General features: G+C 52.0%; 33 non-coding genes across 33 annotated transcripts; 10 read left to right on the plus strand and 23 right to left on the minus strand.

Annotated features, from left to right (window-relative positions):
- Positions 1-80: 80 nt before the first annotated feature.
- On the minus strand, positions 81-153 carry Trnav-cac. The gene has a single exon. It is a non-coding gene; the product is annotated as a tRNA-Val (tRNA).
- A 402-nt stretch (positions 154-555) lies between these two features.
- On the plus strand, positions 556-627 carry Trnap-agg. Its single transcript has one exon. It is a non-coding gene; the product is annotated as a tRNA-Pro (tRNA).
- Positions 628-821: 194 nt separating this feature from the next.
- On the minus strand, positions 822-894 carry Trnav-aac. The gene has a single exon. It is a non-coding gene; the product is annotated as a tRNA-Val (tRNA).
- A 158-nt stretch (positions 895-1,052) lies between these two features.
- Positions 1,053-1,125, minus strand: Trnav-cac. The gene has a single exon. It is a non-coding gene; the product is annotated as a tRNA-Val (tRNA).
- Positions 1,126-1,793: 668 nt separating this feature from the next.
- Positions 1,794-1,866, minus strand: Trnav-aac. Its single transcript has one exon. It is a non-coding gene; the product is annotated as a tRNA-Val (tRNA).
- A 158-nt stretch (positions 1,867-2,024) lies between these two features.
- Positions 2,025-2,097, minus strand: Trnav-cac. The gene has a single exon. It is a non-coding gene; the product is annotated as a tRNA-Val (tRNA).
- Positions 2,098-2,499: 402 nt separating this feature from the next.
- Trnap-agg lies at positions 2,500-2,571 on the plus strand. Its single transcript has one exon. It is a non-coding gene; the product is annotated as a tRNA-Pro (tRNA).
- Positions 2,572-2,765: 194 nt separating this feature from the next.
- Trnav-aac lies at positions 2,766-2,838 on the minus strand. The gene has a single exon. It is a non-coding gene; the product is annotated as a tRNA-Val (tRNA).
- A 158-nt stretch (positions 2,839-2,996) lies between these two features.
- Trnav-cac lies at positions 2,997-3,069 on the minus strand. The gene has a single exon. It is a non-coding gene; the product is annotated as a tRNA-Val (tRNA).
- A 402-nt stretch (positions 3,070-3,471) lies between these two features.
- Positions 3,472-3,543, plus strand: Trnap-agg. The gene has a single exon. It is a non-coding gene; the product is annotated as a tRNA-Pro (tRNA).
- Positions 3,544-3,737: 194 nt separating this feature from the next.
- Positions 3,738-3,810, minus strand: Trnav-aac. The gene has a single exon. It is a non-coding gene; the product is annotated as a tRNA-Val (tRNA).
- A 158-nt stretch (positions 3,811-3,968) lies between these two features.
- Positions 3,969-4,041, minus strand: Trnav-cac. Its single transcript has one exon. It is a non-coding gene; the product is annotated as a tRNA-Val (tRNA).
- A 402-nt stretch (positions 4,042-4,443) lies between these two features.
- Trnap-agg lies at positions 4,444-4,515 on the plus strand. Its single transcript has one exon. It is a non-coding gene; the product is annotated as a tRNA-Pro (tRNA).
- A 194-nt stretch (positions 4,516-4,709) lies between these two features.
- On the minus strand, positions 4,710-4,782 carry Trnav-aac. The gene has a single exon. It is a non-coding gene; the product is annotated as a tRNA-Val (tRNA).
- Positions 4,783-4,940: 158 nt separating this feature from the next.
- Trnav-cac lies at positions 4,941-5,013 on the minus strand. The gene has a single exon. It is a non-coding gene; the product is annotated as a tRNA-Val (tRNA).
- Positions 5,014-5,415: 402 nt separating this feature from the next.
- Positions 5,416-5,487, plus strand: Trnap-agg. Its single transcript has one exon. It is a non-coding gene; the product is annotated as a tRNA-Pro (tRNA).
- Positions 5,488-5,681: 194 nt separating this feature from the next.
- Trnav-aac lies at positions 5,682-5,754 on the minus strand. The gene has a single exon. It is a non-coding gene; the product is annotated as a tRNA-Val (tRNA).
- Positions 5,755-5,912: 158 nt separating this feature from the next.
- On the minus strand, positions 5,913-5,985 carry Trnav-cac. Its single transcript has one exon. It is a non-coding gene; the product is annotated as a tRNA-Val (tRNA).
- Positions 5,986-6,653: 668 nt separating this feature from the next.
- Positions 6,654-6,726, minus strand: Trnav-aac. The gene has a single exon. It is a non-coding gene; the product is annotated as a tRNA-Val (tRNA).
- A 158-nt stretch (positions 6,727-6,884) lies between these two features.
- Positions 6,885-6,957, minus strand: Trnav-cac. The gene has a single exon. It is a non-coding gene; the product is annotated as a tRNA-Val (tRNA).
- Positions 6,958-7,359: 402 nt separating this feature from the next.
- On the plus strand, positions 7,360-7,431 carry Trnap-agg. The gene has a single exon. It is a non-coding gene; the product is annotated as a tRNA-Pro (tRNA).
- A 194-nt stretch (positions 7,432-7,625) lies between these two features.
- On the minus strand, positions 7,626-7,698 carry Trnav-aac. The gene has a single exon. It is a non-coding gene; the product is annotated as a tRNA-Val (tRNA).
- Positions 7,699-7,856: 158 nt separating this feature from the next.
- Positions 7,857-7,929, minus strand: Trnav-cac. Its single transcript has one exon. It is a non-coding gene; the product is annotated as a tRNA-Val (tRNA).
- Positions 7,930-8,331: 402 nt separating this feature from the next.
- Trnap-agg lies at positions 8,332-8,403 on the plus strand. Its single transcript has one exon. It is a non-coding gene; the product is annotated as a tRNA-Pro (tRNA).
- A 194-nt stretch (positions 8,404-8,597) lies between these two features.
- Trnav-aac lies at positions 8,598-8,670 on the minus strand. The gene has a single exon. It is a non-coding gene; the product is annotated as a tRNA-Val (tRNA).
- A 158-nt stretch (positions 8,671-8,828) lies between these two features.
- Trnav-cac lies at positions 8,829-8,901 on the minus strand. Its single transcript has one exon. It is a non-coding gene; the product is annotated as a tRNA-Val (tRNA).
- A 402-nt stretch (positions 8,902-9,303) lies between these two features.
- Positions 9,304-9,375, plus strand: Trnap-agg. The gene has a single exon. It is a non-coding gene; the product is annotated as a tRNA-Pro (tRNA).
- A 194-nt stretch (positions 9,376-9,569) lies between these two features.
- Trnav-aac lies at positions 9,570-9,642 on the minus strand. The gene has a single exon. It is a non-coding gene; the product is annotated as a tRNA-Val (tRNA).
- A 158-nt stretch (positions 9,643-9,800) lies between these two features.
- Trnav-cac lies at positions 9,801-9,873 on the minus strand. Its single transcript has one exon. It is a non-coding gene; the product is annotated as a tRNA-Val (tRNA).
- A 402-nt stretch (positions 9,874-10,275) lies between these two features.
- Trnap-agg lies at positions 10,276-10,347 on the plus strand. Its single transcript has one exon. It is a non-coding gene; the product is annotated as a tRNA-Pro (tRNA).
- Positions 10,348-10,541: 194 nt separating this feature from the next.
- Positions 10,542-10,614, minus strand: Trnav-aac. The gene has a single exon. It is a non-coding gene; the product is annotated as a tRNA-Val (tRNA).
- A 158-nt stretch (positions 10,615-10,772) lies between these two features.
- Trnav-cac lies at positions 10,773-10,845 on the minus strand. Its single transcript has one exon. It is a non-coding gene; the product is annotated as a tRNA-Val (tRNA).
- A 402-nt stretch (positions 10,846-11,247) lies between these two features.
- Positions 11,248-11,320, plus strand: Trnap-agg. Its single transcript has one exon. It is a non-coding gene; the product is annotated as a tRNA-Pro (tRNA).
- Positions 11,321-16,219: the final 4,899 nt, after the last annotated feature.

Genomic DNA, 16,219 nt, shown 5'->3' on the forward strand with positions numbered 1-16,219 from the left:
TTGCAAAACGAAGGGACATGCAGCAGATCCACACACGACGTGGCTCATTGGAGGACAATACGACATAGGCAAGAAAATACTGTTCCCGCCCGGGATCGAACCGGGGACCTTCTGCGTGTGAAGCAAACGTGATAACCGCTACACTACGGAAACGACGGACCCGAGGAGTCCATCCTTGTTCACTCGAACTTGCCTCAGCCTTTCTCTAGTCCGCGAATGCACACACGACAGTTCTTTTGTCAGCCTGGAACCCATCACAGCCGAGGGCTCAAGAAGTCTTCGGGGTGCTCGAGAGGGTGTCTGCCGTAGCACCCCTAACGAGATAGCGGCGTTTCGCGCAGTCGTTATTGCAAGTCATATCAGCAAAAGCAATCACTTTCTCAACAGCAGGCAGTGCGAGCCCAGCGGCAGCTCTACATGAAGGTACCAGTAGCCCAGGAAGGCCGCCGACCGCGGGAATTCGCGCCGGCCCCATCCCGCCAGCGTACACGAGACTTCCAGGGCACCCTGGACGACATCGAGGGACTGGAATAATTGACATTCGCCGTGTCACAGGGCTCGTTGGTCTAGGGGTATGATTCCTGCTTAGGGTGCAGGAAGTCACGGGTTCAAATCCCGGACGAGCCCTAGCGTTATGTGCAAACTGATCGCACGTCAGTGGCTGAGTCAGCGCAAAAAGCTCGCCGTCAATATCAAATGAATTTCTTATTCGATGTGAGCAATTGACACTCTGGTCCGACGCGTGAAGGCGATTACGAAGGTTTCGGGTACAGATGGTAGCAGATGCATGTTAGTAAGTCTTGCTTAAAGTGATGAAAAAGTGTTTCCGCCCGGGATCGACCCGGGGACATTCTGCGTGTTAGGAAGACGTGATAACCGCTACACCACGGAAACTGCTTGTGTGCACAATACTTCACTGACAACTTGTAGTGATGTTGCCATCGTAACTAAAAAATTCAATAAATGTGGTACTTGCAAAACGAAGGGACATGCAGCAGATCCACACACGACGTGGCTCATTGGAGGACAATACGACATAGGCAGGAATATTCTGTTCCCGCCCGGGATCAACCCGGGGACCTTCTGCGTGTGAAGCAGACGTGATAACCGCTACACTACGGAAACGACGGACCCGGGGAGTCCATTCTTGTTCACTCGAACTTGCCTCAGACTTTCTCTCGTTCGCGAATGCACACACGACAGTTCTTTTGTCAGCCTGGAACCCATCACAGCCGAGGGCTCAAGAAGTCTTCGGGGTGCTCGAGAGGGTGTCTGCCGTAGCACCCCTAACGAGATAGCGGCGTTTCGCGCAGTCCTCATCGCAAGTCATATCAGCAAAAGCATTCACTTTCTCAACAGCAGGCAGTGCGAGCCCAGCGGCAGCTCTACATGAAGGTACCAGTAGCCCAGGAAGGCCGCCGACCGCGGGAATTCGCGCCGGCCCCATCCCGCCAGCGTACACGAGACTTCCAGGGCACCCTGGACGACATCGAGGGACTGGAATAATTGACATTCGCCGTGTCACAGGGCTCGTTGGTGTAGGGGTATGATTCCTGCTTAGGGTGCAGGAGGTCACGGGTTCAAATCCCGGACGAGCCCTAGCGTTTTGTGCAAACTGATCGCACGTCAGTGGCTGAGTCAGCGCAAAAAGCTCGCCGTCAATATCAAATGAATTTCTTATTCGATGTGAGCAATTGACACTCGGGTCCGACGCGTGAAGGCGATTACGAAGGTTTCGGGTACAGATGGTAGCAGATGCATGTTAGTACGTCTTGCTTAAAGTGATGAAAAAGTGTTTCCGCCCGGGATCGAACCGGGGACCTTCTGCGTGTTAGGCAGACGTGATAACCGCTACACCACGGAAACTGGTTGTGTGCACCTTACTTCACAGACAACTTGTAGTGATGTTGCCATCGTAACTAAAAAATTCAATAAATGTGGTACTTGCAAAACGAAGGGACATGCAGCAGATCCACACACGACGTGGCTCATTGGAGGACAATACGACATAGGCAGGAAAATTCTGTTCCCGCCCGGGATCGAACCGGGGACCTTCTGCGTGTGAAGCACACGTGATAACCGCTACCCTACGGAAACGACGGACCCGGGGAGTCCATCCTTGTTCACTCGAACTTGCCTCAGACTTTCTCTCGTTCGCGAATGCACACACGACAGTTCTTTTGTCAGCCTGGAACCCATCACAGCCGAGGGCTCAAGAAGTCTTCGGGGTGCTCGAGAGGGTGTCTGCCGTAGCACCCCTAACGAGATAGCGGCGTTTCGCGCAGTCCTTATTGCAAGTCATATCAGCAAAAGCAATCACTTTCTCAACAGCAGGCAGTGCGAGCCCAGCGGCAGCTCTACATGAAGGTACCAGTAGCCCAGGAAGGCCGCCGACCGCGGGAATTCGCGCCGGCCACATCCCGCCAGCGTACACGAGACTTCCAGGGCACCCTGGACGACATCGAGGGACTGGAATAATTGACATTCGCCGTGTCACAGGGCTCGTTGGTCTAGGGGTATGATTCCTGCTTAGGGTGCATGAGGTCACGGGTTCAAATCCCGGACGAGCCCTAGCGTTTTGTGCAAACTGATCGCACGTCAGTGGCTGAGTCAGCGCAAAAAGCTCGCCGTCAATATCAAATGAATTTCTTATTCGATGTGAGCAATTGACACTCGGGTCCGACGCGTGAAGGCGATTACGAAGGTTTCGGGTACAGATGGTAGCAGATGCATGTTAGTACGTCTTGCTTAAAGTGATGAAAAAGTGTTTCCGCCCGGGATCGAACCGGGGACCTTCTGCGTGTTAGGCTGACGTGATAACCGCTACACCACGGAAACTGGTTGTGTGCACCTTACTTCACAGACAACTTGTAGTGATGTTGCCATCGTAACTAAAAAATTCAATAAATGTGGTACTTGCAAAACGAAGGGACATGCAGCAGATCCACACACGACGTGGCTCATTGGAGGACAATACGACATAGGCAGGAAAATTCTGTTCCCGCCCGGGATCGAACCGGGGACCTTCTGCGTGTGAAGCACACGTGATAACCGCTACACTACGGAAACGACGGACCCGGGGAGTCCATCCTTGTTCACTCGAACTTGCCTCAGACTTTCTCTCGTTCGCGAATGCACACACGACAGTTCTTTTGTCAGCCTGGAACCCATCACAGCCGAGGGCTCAAGAAGTCTTCGGGGTGCTCGAGAGGGTGTCTGCCGTAGCACCCCTAACGAGATAGCGGCGTTTCGCGCAGTCCTTATTGCAAGTCATATCAGCAAAAGCAATCACTTTCTCAACAGCAGGCAGTGCGAGGCCAGCGGCAGCTCTACATGAAGGTACCAGTAGCCCAGGAAGGCCGCCGACCGCGGGAATTCGCGCCGGCCCCATCCCGCCAGCGTACACGAGACTTCCAGGGCACCCTGGACGACATCGAGGGACTGGAATAATTGACATTCGCCGTGTCACAGGGCTCGTTGGTCTAGGGGTATGATTCCTGCTTAGGGTGCAGGAAGTCACGGGTTCAAATCCCGGACGAGCCCTAGCGTTATGTGCAAACTGATCGCACGTCAGTGGCTGAGTCAGCGCAAAAAGCTCGCCGTCAATATCAAATGAATTTCTTATTCGATGTGAGCAATTGACACTCTGGTCCGACGCGTGAAGGCGATTACGAAGGTTTCGGGTACAGATGGTAGCAGATGCATGTTAGTAAGTCTTGCTTAAAGTGATGAAAAAGTGTTTCCGCCCGGGATCGAACCGGGGACATTCTGCGTGTTAGGAAGACGTGATAACCGCTACACCACGGAAACTGCTTGTGTGCACATTACTTCACTGACAACTTGTAGTGATGTTCCCATCGTAACTAAAAAATTCAATAAATGTGGTACTTGCAAAACGAAGGGACATGCAGCAGATCCACACACGACGTGGCTCATTGGAGGACAATACGACATAGGCAAGAAAATACTGTTCCCGCCCGGGATCGAACCGGGGACCTTCTGCGTGTGAAGCAAACGTGATAACCGCTACACTACGGAAACGACGGACCCGAGGAGTCCATCCTTGTTCACTCGAACTTGCCTCAGCCTTTCTCTAGTCCGCGAATGCACACACGACAGTTCTTTTGTCAGCCTGGAACCCATCACAGCCGAGGGCTCAAGAAGTCTTCGGGGTGCTCGAGAGGGTGTCTGCCGTAGCACCCCTAACGAGATAGCGGCGTTTCGCGCAGTCCTTATTGCAAGTCATATCAGCAAAAGCAATCACTTTCTCAACAGCAGGCAGTGCGAGCCCAGCGGCAGCTCTACATGAAGGTACCAGTAGCCCAGGAAGGCCGCCGACCGCGGGAATTCGCGCCGGCCCCATCCCGCCAGCGTACACGAGACTTCCAGGGCACCCTGGACGACATCGAGGGACTGGAATAATTGACATTCGCCGTGTCACAGGGCTCGTTGGTCTAGGGGTATGATTCCTGCTTAGGGTGCAGGAAGTCACGGGTTCAAATCCCGGACGAGCCCTAGCGTTATGTGCAAACTGATCGCACGTCAGTGGCTGAGTCAGCGGAAAAAGCTCGCCGTCAATATCAAATGAATTTCTTATTCGATGTGAGCAATTGACACTCTGGTCCGACGCGTGAAGGCGATTACGAAGGTTTCGGGTACAGATGGTAGCAGATGCATGTTAGTAAGTCTTGCTTAAAGTGATGAAAAAGTGTTTCCGCCCGGGATCGACCCGGGGACATTCTGCGTGTTAGGAAGACGTGATAACCGCTACACCACGGAAACTGCTTGTGTGCACAATACTTCACTGACAACTTGTAGTGATGTTGCCATCGTAACTAAAAAATTCAATAAATGTGGTACTTGCAAAACGAAGGGACATGCAGCAGATCCACACACGACGTGGCTCATTGGAGGACAATACGACATAGGCAAGAAAATACTGTTCCCGCCCGGGATCGAACCGGGGACCTTCTGCGTGTGAAGCAAACGTGATAACCGCTACACTACGGAAACGACGGACCCGAGGAGTCCATCCTTGTTCACTCGAACTTGCCTCAGCCTTTCTCTAGTCCGCGAATGCACACACGACAGTTCTTTTGTCAGCCTGGAACCCATCACAGCCGAGGGCTCAAGAAGTCTTCGGGGTGCTCGAGAGGGTGTCTGCCGTAGCACCCCTAACGAGATAGCGGCGTTTCGCGCAGTCGTTATTGCAAGTCATATCAGCAAAAGCAATCACTTTCTCAGCAGCAGGCAGTGCGAGCCCAGCGGCAGCTCTACATGAAGGTACCAATAGCCCAGGAAGGCCGCCGACCGCGGGAATTCGCGCCGCCCCCATCCCGCCAGCGTACACGAGACTTCCAGGGCACCCTGGACGACATCTAGGGACTGCAATAATTGGCATTCGCCGTGTCACAGGGCTCGTTGGTCTAGGGGTATGATTCCTGCTTAGGATGCAGGAGGTCCCGGGTTCAAATCCCGGACGAGCCCTAGCGTTTTGTGCAAACTGATCGCACGTCAGTGGCTGAGTCAGCGCAAAAAGCTCGCCGTCAATATCAAATGAATTTCTTATTCGATGTGAGCAATTGACACTCTGGTCCGACGCGTGAAGGCGATTACGAAGGTTTCGGGTACAGATGGTAGCAGATGCATGTTAGTAAGTCTTGCTTAAAGTGATGAAAAAGTGTTTCCGCCCGGGATCGAACCGGGGACCTTCTGCGTGTTAGGCAGACGTGATAACCGCTACACCACGGAAACTGCTTGTGAGCACCTTACTTCACAGACAACTTGTAGTGATGTTGCCATCGTAACTAAAAAATTCAATAAATGTGGTACTTGCAAAACGAAGGGACATGCAGCAGATCCACACACGACGTGGCTCATTGGAGGACAATACGACATAGGCAGGAATATTCTGTTCCCGCCCGGGATCAACCCGGGGACCTTCTGCGTGTGAAGCAGACGTGATAACCGCTACACTACGGAAACGACGGACCCGGGGAGTCCATTCTTGTTCACTCGAACTTGCCTCAGACTTTCTCTCGTTCGCGAATGCACACACGACAGTTCTTTTGTCAGCCTGGAACCCATCACAGCCGAGGGCTCAAGAAGTCTTCGGGGTGCTCGAGAGGGTGTCTGCCGTAGCACCCCTAACGAGATAGCGGCGTTTCGCGCAGTCCTCATCGCAAGTCATATCAGCAAAAGCATTCACTTTCTCAACAGCAGGCAGTGCGAGCCCAGCGGCAGCTCTACATGAAGGTACCAGTAGCCCAGGAAGGCCGCCGACCGCGGGAATTCGCGCCGGCCCCATCCCGCCAGCGTACACGAGACTTCCAGGGCACCCTGGACGACATCGAGGGACTGGAATAATTGACATTCGCCGTGTCACAGGGCTCGTTGGTGTAGGGGTATGATTCCTGCTTAGGGTGCAGGAGGTCACGGGTTCAAATCCCGGACGAGCCCTAGCGTTTTGTGCAAACTGATCGCACGTCAGTGGCTGAGTCAGCGCAAAAAGCTCGCCGTCAATATCAAATGAATTTCTTATTCGATGTGAGCAATTGACACTCGGGTCCGACGCGTGAAGGCGATTACGAAGGTTTCGGGTACAGATGGTAGCAGATGCATGTTAGTACGTCTTGCTTAAAGTGATGAAAAAGTGTTTCCGCCCGGGATCGAACCGGGGACCTTCTGCGTGTTAGGCAGACGTGATAACCGCTACACCACGGAAACTGGTTGTGTGCACCTTACTTCACAGACAACTTGTAGTGATGTTGCCATCGTAACTAAAAAATTCAATAAATGTGGTACTTGCAAAACGAAGGGACATGCAGCAGATCCACACACGACGTGGCTCATTGGAGGACAATACGACATAGGCAGGAAAATTCTGTTCCCGCCCGGGATCGAACCGGGGACCTTCTGCGTGTGAAGCACACGTGATAACCGCTACCCTACGGAAACGACGGACCCGGGGAGTCCATCCTTGTTCACTCGAACTTGCCTCAGACTTTCTCTCGTTCGCGAATGCACACACGACAGTTCTTTTGTCAGCCTGGAACCCATCACAGCCGAGGGCTCAAGAAGTCTTCGGGGTGCTCGAGAGGGTGTCTGCCGTAGCACCCCTAACGAGATAGCGGCGTTTCGCGCAGTCCTTATTGCAAGTCATATCAGCAAAAGCAATCACTTTCTCAACAGCAGGCAGTGCGAGCCCAGCGGCAGCTCTACATGAAGGTACCAGTAGCCCAGGAAGGCCGCCGACCGCGGGAATTCGCGCCGGCCACATCCCGCCAGCGTACACGAGACTTCCAGGGCACCCTGGACGACATCGAGGGACTGGAATAATTGACATTCGCCGTGTCACAGGGCTCGTTGGTCTAGGGGTATGATTCCTGCTTAGGGTGCATGAGGTCACGGGTTCAAATCCCGGACGAGCCCTAGCGTTTTGTGCAAACTGATCGCACGTCAGTGGCTGAGTCAGCGCAAAAAGCTCGCCGTCAATATCAAATGAATTTCTTATTCGATGTGAGCAATTGACACTCGGGTCCGACGCGTGAAGGCGATTACGAAGGTTTCGGGTACAGATGGTAGCAGATGCATGTTAGTACGTCTTGCTTAAAGTGATGAAAAAGTGTTTCCGCCCGGGATCGAACCGGGGACCTTCTGCGTGTTAGGCTGACGTGATAACCGCTACACCACGGAAACTGGTTGTGTGCACCTTACTTCACAGACAACTTGTAGTGATGTTGCCATCGTAACTAAAAAATTCAATAAATGTGGTACTTGCAAAACGAAGGGACATGCAGCAGATCCACACACGACGTGGCTCATTGGAGGACAATACGACATAGGCAGGAAAATTCTGTTCCCGCCCGGGATCGAACCGGGGACCTTCTGCGTGTGAAGCACACGTGATAACCGCTACACTACGGAAACGACGGACCCGGGGAGTCCATCCTTGTTCACTCGAACTTGCCTCAGACTTTCTCTCGTTCGCGAATGCACACACGACAGTTCTTTTGTCAGCCTGGAACCCATCACAGCCGAGGGCTCAAGAAGTCTTCGGGGTGCTCGAGAGGGTGTCTGCCGTAGCACCCCTAACGAGATAGCGGCGTTTCGCGCAGTCCTTATTGCAAGTCATATCAGCAAAAGCAATCACTTTCTCAACAGCAGGCAGTGCGAGGCCAGCGGCAGCTCTACATGAAGGTACCAGTAGCCCAGGAAGGCCGCCGACCGCGGGAATTCGCGCCGGCCCCATCCCGCCAGCGTACACGAGACTTCCAGGGCACCCTGGACGACATCGAGGGACTGGAATAATTGACATTCGCCGTGTCACAGGGCTCGTTGGTCTAGGGGTATGATTCCTGCTTAGGGTGCAGGAAGTCACGGGTTCAAATCCCGGACGAGCCCTAGCGTTATGTGCAAACTGATCGCACGTCAGTGGCTGAGTCAGCGCAAAAAGCTCGCCGTCAATATCAAATGAATTTCTTATTCGATGTGAGCAATTGACACTCTGGTCCGACGCGTGAAGGCGATTACGAAGGTTTCGGGTACAGATGGTAGCAGATGCATGTTAGTAAGTCTTGCTTAAAGTGATGAAAAAGTGTTTCCGCCCGGGATCGAACCGGGGACATTCTGCGTGTTAGGAAGACGTGATAACCGCTACACCACGGAAACTGCTTGTGTGCACATTACTTCACTGACAACTTGTAGTGATGTTCCCATCGTAACTAAAAAATTCAATAAATGTGGTACTTGCAAAACGAAGGGACATGCAGCAGATCCACACACGACGTGGCTCATTGGAGGACAATACGACATAGGCAAGAAAATACTGTTCCCGCCCGGGATCGAACCGGGGACCTTCTGCGTGTGAAGCAAACGTGATAACCGCTACACTACGGAAACGACGGACCCGAGGAGTCCATCCTTGTTCACTCGAACTTGCCTCAGCCTTTCTCTAGTCCGCGAATGCACACACGACAGTTCTTTTGTCAGCCTGGAACCCATCACAGCCGAGGGCTCAAGAAGTCTTCGGGGTGCTCGAGAGGGTGTCTGCCGTAGCACCCCTAACGAGATAGCGGCGTTTCGCGCAGTCCTTATTGCAAGTCATATCAGCAAAAGCAATCACTTTCTCAACAGCAGGCAGTGCGAGCCCAGCGGCAGCTCTACATGAAGGTACCAGTAGCCCAGGAAGGCCGCCGACCGCGGGAATTCGCGCCGGCCCCATCCCGCCAGCGTACACGAGACTTCCAGGGCACCCTGGACGACATCGAGGGACTGGAATAATTGACATTCGCCGTGTCACAGGGCTCGTTGGTCTAGGGGTATGATTCCTGCTTAGGGTGCAGGAAGTCACGGGTTCAAATCCCGGACGAGCCCTAGCGTTATGTGCAAACTGATCGCACGTCAGTGGCTGAGTCAGCGGAAAAAGCTCGCCGTCAATATCAAATGAATTTCTTATTCGATGTGAGCAATTGACACTCTGGTCCGACGCGTGAAGGCGATTACGAAGGTTTCGGGTACAGATGGTAGCAGATGCATGTTAGTAAGTCTTGCTTAAAGTGATGAAAAAGTGTTTCCGCCCGGGATCGACCCGGGGACATTCTGCGTGTTAGGAAGACGTGATAACCGCTACACCACGGAAACTGCTTGTGTGCACAATACTTCACTGACAACTTGTAGTGATGTTGCCATCGTAACTAAAAAATTCAATAAATGTGGTACTTGCAAAACGAAGGGACATGCAGCAGATCCACACACGACGTGGCTCATTGGAGGACAATACGACATAGGCAAGAAAATACTGTTCCCGCCCGGGATCGAACCGGGGACCTTCTGCGTGTGAAGCAAACGTGATAACCGCTACACTACGGAAACGACGGACCCGAGGAGTCCATCCTTGTTCACTCGAACTTGCCTCAGCCTTTCTCTAGTCCGCGAATGCACACACGACAGTTCTTTTGTCAGCCTGGAACCCATCACAGCCGAGGGCTCAAGAAGTCTTCGGGGTGCTCGAGAGGGTGTCTGCCGTAGCACCCCTAACGAGATAGCGGCGTTTCGCGCAGTCGTTATTGCAAGTCATATCAGCAAAAGCAATCACTTTCTCAGCAGCAGGCAGTGCGAGCCCAGCGGCAGCTCTACATGAAGGTACCAATAGCCCAGGAAGGCCGCCGACCGCGGGAATTCGCGCCGCCCCCATCCCGCCAGCGTACACGAGACTTCCAGGGCACCCTGGACGACATCTAGGGACTGCAATAATTGGCATTCGCCGTGTCACAGGGCTCGTTGGTCTAGGGGTATGATTCCTGCTTAGGATGCAGGAGGTCCCGGGTTCAAATCCCGGACGAGCCCTAGCGTTTTGTGCAAACTGATCGCACGTCAGTGGCTGAGTCAGCGCAAAAAGCTCGCCGTCAATATCAAATGAATTTCTTATTCGATGTGAGCAATTGACACTCTGGTCCGACGCGTGAAGGCGATTACGAAGGTTTCGGGTACAGATGGTAGCAGATGCATGTTAGTAAGTCTTGCTTAAAGTGATGAAAAAGTGTTTCCGCCCGGGATCGAACCGGGGACCTTCTGCGTGTTAGGCAGACGTGATAACCGCTACACCACGGAAACTGCTTGTGAGCACCTTACTTCACAGACAACTTGTAGTGATGTTGCCATCGTAACTAAAAAATTCAATAAATGTGGTACTTGCAAAACGAAGGGACATGCAGCAGATCCACACACGACGTGGCTCATTGGAGGACAATACGACATAGGCAAGAAAATACTGTTCCCGCCCGGGATCGAATCGGGGACCTTCTGCGTGTGAAGCAAACGTGATAACCGCTACACTACGGAAACGACGGACCCGAGGAGTCCATCCTTGTTCACTCGAACTTGCCTCAGCCTTTCTCTAGTCCGCGAATGCACACACGACAGTTCTTTTGTCAGCCTGGAACCCATCACAGCCGAGGGCTCAAGAAGTCTTCGGGGTGCTCGAGAGGGTGTCTGCCGTAGCACCCCTAACGAGATAGCGGCGTTTCGCGCAGTCGTTATTGCAAGTCATATCAGCAAAAGCAATCACTTTCTCAGCAGCAGGCAGTGCGAGCCCAGCGGCAGCTCTACATGAAGGTACCAATAGCCCAGGAAGGCCGCCGACCGCGGGAATTCGCGCCGCCCCCATCCCGCCAGCGTACACGAGACTTCCAGGGCACCCTGGACGACATCTAGGGACTGCAATAATTGGCATTCGACGTGTCACAGGGCTCGTTGGTCTAGGGGTATGATTCCTGCTTAGGGTGCAGGAGGTCCCGGGTTCAAATCCCGGACGTGCACTAGCGTTTTGTGCAAACTGATCGCACGTCAGTGGCTGAGTCAGCGCAAAAAGCTCGCCGTCAATATCAAATGAATTTCTTATTCGATGTGAGCAATTGACACTCTGGTCAGTTCCGCTTTAGACGCCGTGCAGTGTGGACGTGCCTAGTCTTCCGCTCCGCCGTAGCGTTACGTATAGTGGACTATCGTTTTTGTTTACGTGTTGTGTTGCAAATTCTGTGAGTGTTTCTCCGTCGTTGTTTCGTACCTTGTGTTACTTTCTGTCCTTATTTCAGTGTTTTTTTGTGTAGCGGTTTCGACCGCATATTTTGAAAATGTCGTCCCAGGTTATTCCTCGTCAGGCTACAGTTAGTTTTGCTTTTGACAAGTCAACCCGCCATGTGCAACCTAGTTCTCTTGAGATTCATGATTGGTTGGTAGATACCTTTGGTGTTCATTCGGATCAGGTGCACACTGCTTATTTTGATACCGAACTGTATGTTTTCTTTGTTAAGTTTATGGACCCACTTCAGGTTGATAAAATTCTTTCTAAATACGGTCATCAAGTTCTCTTTCGGCATCGGGATGATTCTGTAAGTACCGTGCTGCTTTCCAATGCTTCCATTACGTACACCAGTGTTCGTGTTTACAACCTTCCACCGGAGGTGGATAATGTCTATCTTAAGGAGGGTCTACAGAAGTATGGTGATGTAAAGAGCATTCGCCTTGAACGCTGGTCAAGCCAACATCGCCTGCAATGTTACAGTGGTATTCGTTCAGTCGAAATGCACGTTAAGCAGAATATTCCATCTCACCTGCAGATCGGTGGATATCGTGTCCATGTAACATATAGTGGTCAGGTTGGCACCTGTTTTTTGTGCAATGAAAGTGGTCACGTGCGTACCGACTGTCCGCGGAGAGTTTTTGTTTTAAAAAATTCTCTCGAACAGCGTCGCAAGTTAACGGTCGCTGACCTCGTTGCAGGTGGTTCTGCTCTTGGTGTAGCACAGTCCAGTGGTAGTAGCGCCCCGCCACAGGTTTTGCGCAACCCTGACACAGAATTTCCTCCTTTGCGTGCTAAATCTGATGTTGTTCCGTCTGTCCCTCAGGTGGGTGTGCCACTTTTGAATAATAAGAGGCGTCGCCCACACGATGGAAATAGTACGGATGAGGATCTCCCTGAGATGCCCCAGTCCGAGCGACCGGCATCCTCCGAGCCACTGTGTACTGTAGCTGCTCCCTGCCCTCCTGAGGTAGCGGTTCCGGTGGCGGCTGCTGGCGCCCCTCCGGCCTCCGACGCAGCTTCTCTCGAGTCGGGTCGTCGGTCGGGCCTGTTGGCGCCGTCTTCCGAACCGACTTCGATGTCACAACAAGTGGAGCCGCGACAACTTCCTGCTTCGCTGCCCCATACCTCTGCCGGCGGAGCTGCTCCGCTTCCTTCCAACTCTGCGGCCTCGGACCTTCCTGCTCACGTTTCGCCTCCGTGCAGTCCATGTTTGCCGGAAGCTAGAGCAGGTGTTGACCATTCCGTTTTGTCGGATGTTTCCCCCGCGACCCCGGATCCCGCATGTGGACCGGCGCGGGTGGTGTCGGATACAGAACTTGACCCTCCTACGTCACCGGCGGCTGAAGCTTCCTTGCCCGTCAGCCGACGCAAGTTACGCGTTCAGCCGAACGTTAATGCTGTTCGTAAAAAACCGAAGCGTAAGGGATCCGCGGAACGGGGTACCAGTCCCCCTCCCTCGGATGCCTCCGTCTCCCCTGCTATGGACTGTGACGTTGGTGCGTTGGTGTAGGTGATTTCCTTTCTCGCTTTTCTCTCTATGGTTCAAGCATACACCTTTCTTACCTTAAATCTTAACCGTATTGAGTCCGACGTTCGCATTGCCTCTTTGCGGCAGTTTATTTACGACGCCTGTGCGGACGTAGTGTTCTTGCAGGAAGTGTTGTTTTCTGATCTCTCTCTACCTGGATTTCAAACTGTTTTTAATGTCGCGCCGGAATATTCAACAGGAACTGCTCTTTTCTTTCGAGAGGGCATTCCTATTACTGACATTGAATTCCTTGACTCTGGCCGTGGGATTGGTTGTCGTCTTTTTGATCTCCGCCTCGTTGTTTTGTATGCCCCCTCTGGTTCGGGTCACACTGTGGCTCGCTCGCGCTTTTATAAAGAAGAGCTTATTTATCTTTTGCGCCAGAGTCCTCGGAGTCTCCTGCTCGGAGGCGATTTTAATTGTGTTTTACGCCCTGAAGACCAGTCCCCCAATTTTAATTATTGCCGTGATTTACATGACTTAGTTCGTACGATGCATCTGCGTGATGTTTGGGAACACAAATATCCAACCCTGGTGAAATATACGTTTTTTACCGCGTCCTCCTGCAGTAGACTCGACAGATTCTATTTATCTGATTTTTTATGTGATAAAATTCTTTCTGTCGATGTTATTCCTACTAGTTTTTCTGACCATTGTGCTTTTACTGCAACTGTAAATCTTAGTCGCCAACCTGCAAAACTTTATCGTTCCCAGTGGATGTTAAATGTTTCCCACCTTGCCGACAGTGCTATGGATGATGTTATAAGTGGCGTGTGGGAGCGATGTCTTCGCTCTGTCCCGCGATACCCCTCCTTGCTGGTTTGGTGGACTGCGTTTGCCAAGCCCAAGATTCGTCAGACTTTGATTTTTTACTGTGCTGCAAGGGCGCGTGATTTTAAGAACACGTATGAATATTACTACTCTGTCCTGCGTGAACTATATGACGCGGCGGGTACCTCTCCTCTGCGGATCCATGATGTTCGTCGTATTAAAGCCAAGCTCTTGAGCCTTAAACGACGACAGATGGATGGTCTGCGAGTTAAGTCGAAACCTCACTCTCTTGTTGAAGGTGAGCTGACATCCTTGTACCACCTGCTAAGGCATCAGACTCGTCGTCGTCGCTCCTTCATCTCTTCTCTTACGGTAGATGATGGGCGACAGCTTATTGCACAGGAGGAAATGGTTCGTGCTCTTCACCTATATTACACTAGTCTATATTCTGCCGATGATTCTGGTGAGCCTCTTTCGGAAGATGTCTTTGGGGATCTAACTGCGACGATCGCGCCTGACGCGAACGGCGAATTTCTCCGGGAGTTCCAGGTAGATGAGGTTTTCGATTTTATTGCTCGCTCTCCGTCCAGTAAATCGCCGGGTCCAGACGGCCTGCCTAAAGAATTTTATCTCCGTTTTTGGCCTCTTTTGGGTGGCATTTTTACGCAGATTTTAAATGAGATTGTCAGGGGGATGGATGTGCCTGCCGATTTTAAAGTAGGGAAAATTGTTTTAATTCCGAAGTCTTCTGGTCGTTTATCTGCTGCCAATCTTCGTCCGCTCACATTGCTGAATTTTGACTACAAGACAGCTGCTAGAGCGCTCAATAGCCGGTTGTCCTCTCTGCTTCGGGGTGTGATTGGTGCACATCAATGTTGTTTTCATGATAGATCTATTCTGACACCAGTAGCCGAATATCGGGATGTTGTCTCGGTTGCGGCGGTTACAAACGTACATTGTGCCTTTGCCTTCCTTGATTTTCATAAGGCTTTTGATCACGTCAGTCATGTGTTTATAGATCGTGTTTTAGGTACAATAGGTTTTAACGCTTCATCACGTGGTGTTCTTGGCAATTTGTATAGGGGAATAACAGCTCGGGTGTCAGTCAATGGGCAGCTGACGCCGCCCATTGCTATCCGCCGCGGAGTGCCTCAGGGTAGTCCGCTCTCTATGTCTTTATTCGTATTGTCCCTGGAACCGCTGCTTCGGACTATTGCTCTCAAGCTTCAGGGTATGTCCCTCTCTGGTGGGAAGCTCTCGGTTAAGGCATATGCGGATGATGTCGTTGTTCTCCTCCGTCAACGTGATGATATCCCGTTGTTGAAAGGGGCAGTTGATGCATACTGTCGTGTCTCTGGAGCGCGTCTCAATCAGGGTAAATGTAAGTTCCTTGATATTCGAGGATTTCGCGATGCTGACGTCCCTTGGGCCACTGTTGTCGATCGCCATACGTCCTTGGGGATTATCATTGATCGGTGTCCTCTAAAAATGGCGGCTCTCAATTGGAAATCGGTCACCGAGAAGATACAGGGGGCTCTGATGGTCCATGAGCAGCGCTCTGCTACCATTTTGCAAAAAGTCAGAATTTTAGACACCTACGTTCTATGTAAAGCTTATTATGTTGCTCAGCTGTTCCCACTTCCCATGATGGTGGCGAAAAGGTTGCGCCAATTGTCTAGCAGGTTTATATGGAAGGGCCATCTATTCAAGTTACGTTACGAGGTAATGACGAAACCGCGTATCTCCGGAGGCTTGGGCCTCTCTGACATTACTCGCAAGGCGTCTGCTTTGTACGTCCGCCGAACGACTCTTATTGTTACGCAAGAAGTGACTTCAATTACATCCAGGCTTTTTACTGTTGTGCGTCCGGCGAGCCTTGCTCCACCTGTCGATGTCGGACGCCTAAATTTTAAGTTGAAACACATTCGGGAATTTTACATTGCGGTGAGTTATCTCGGTGACGTCTTCTTGCGGCGACCGGTGCCAACGACCAAGGGCTTGATTGCCCGCTGGGAGGGGCTGGCCGGTCCCAATCCAATAGAACTGGCGTCTCCATCTGTGTCCTGGAGGAACGTCTGGAAGAATGTTAGTCTGCCGATCCACTCTATGGCCGTGGCGTCCACGTGGTATAGGGTAATAAATAATTTGGTTCCCACCAATGTACGACTGCACCGTATTGGTCTTTCTGACACGGACACCTGTACTCGGTGTGGTCTCGTGGATACCCTTGAACATCGATTCACCTGCTGTGGGCACCTTGCTAATTGGCGTTGGCTCAGGAAACAACTTGCCTTTGTCACTAGGTCTGCTGAAGCCGCTTATACTATTGACATCAT

The sequence above is a fragment of the Schistocerca piceifrons genome, chromosome 2, assembly GCF_021461385.2.
Source record: "Schistocerca piceifrons isolate TAMUIC-IGC-003096 chromosome 2, iqSchPice1.1, whole genome shotgun sequence".
Classification (NCBI taxonomy): Eukaryota; Metazoa; Arthropoda; class Insecta; order Orthoptera; family Acrididae; genus Schistocerca; species Schistocerca piceifrons.